This window comes from Triticum dicoccoides, chromosome 1A (genome assembly GCF_002162155.2).
Source record: "Triticum dicoccoides isolate Atlit2015 ecotype Zavitan chromosome 1A, WEW_v2.0, whole genome shotgun sequence".
NCBI lineage: Eukaryota > Viridiplantae > Streptophyta > Magnoliopsida > Poales > Poaceae > Triticum > Triticum dicoccoides.
Window position 1 is genome coordinate 606,306,556 of NC_041380.1, and position 1,466 is coordinate 606,308,021.

Consider the following 1,466-nt stretch of genomic DNA (forward strand, 5'->3'; position numbering starts at 1 on the left):
ACTTTTTTTTGTACGTGTTTAAAAAAATATCCAAATGCTTTTCGTCCTTTTCAATTGCGAGAACGTGTCTTTGGAATGGACCTTTTACTGGCGTATATATAGATAGATTTTTCAACAAGAAAACCACGGACAAGTTTTTTTTGCATGGTAATGCATGTCTCATTCATATCATAAAAATCAAATTGCAAGGCAATAAAGACCGACATGACAAAACTGAAAAGATAGCAGAACATCGCTAAGCTGGACACCAAATTCCGTCACCTACCTCCGGCACCACCACAGCAGCCACCAAAGAAAAAATGACAGATAACGTATAGGACACATATCGATGGGGGCGGTGATGAGATTCAGCCATGGCCTCGGTGGTGGTGCTTTGCTCCGGCAAACGCCCGTGGCGGAGGCAAGGCGGCGGCTCGCCCACACCAAGCCCTGCACCCCGGAGGAGATAAGAGACGTTGCGGCCCGCGTGGCGCAGATCGACAAGGCTAAGGAGGAGTCGTTCGACATGGTGTATGGCCTGTTAGCACCTACGATGTTCCGCACACGATGAGTTGCAAGTCCATGCTTATGATGGAGCACCTCTCCTCACAACTCAAGCCTAGACCCCAAGCCCCAATCTGTATCTTATTTGATTTTATTATTGTTTGTTCAGATATAGTAATATATCTTTTGTTTCCACATGCTAGCTATCTATTTGAATTGTACTGAGACGTCTTTCATTAAGTTACAGACCCAATTCATCATGGTTATACTCCATCTCATCCGTATTGTTTTGGTATTGTATTGCAAGCGGTTCTCTCGACGCCACGAGAGACGCAATACTTACTACAAGTTTCTAGGTGGCGTCGCCTTGCTCGCACATCAACATCTTCCATCACCAAGGAAGTCAGCCGACTGGGGAGCAAAGTTACTAGTTGAATCCATATCTTCTACAGCATATAGCTAGCTTATATTAATGCCAACAAGACTAGATTGTTATGAGGTTTATATTAGTCATCATATAGTTAGCTACTAGCGTTATGTTTGGACGGTCTACCTGACTTCCATCGGTTTGTAAGCCTATGTTCCATGTTGGACTAATCCACTCATATGTCCTTTGCCGGCTACATAAGCTACATTAACACCCGTGGTTGCCAGATCCATCTCACTATTGATGGTGGCCATCACAAATCTTGTTTTTATGCCTGCCCATTATTTGGTGAAATTATTTCAGCATGACCATGAAGTTGCAATGTAGGCAACAATGTTTGCTTCACTACTTTTATTTTGAGATCTTTAAATTATTTCAAGATGATGTAGATGCTATGAATGAGCAGAATATACCTAAGGGTACTCCTAGTGCAGATGCTATGGATGTGAATGGTCCATACAAAGTTAACACCGAAAAAACAGGGTCGATTTGTCTTAGGCAGCCGGCCGCTTCTGTCGGGAGATGCGCACGATTAACTCCCCTTTCCTTTTTTTTT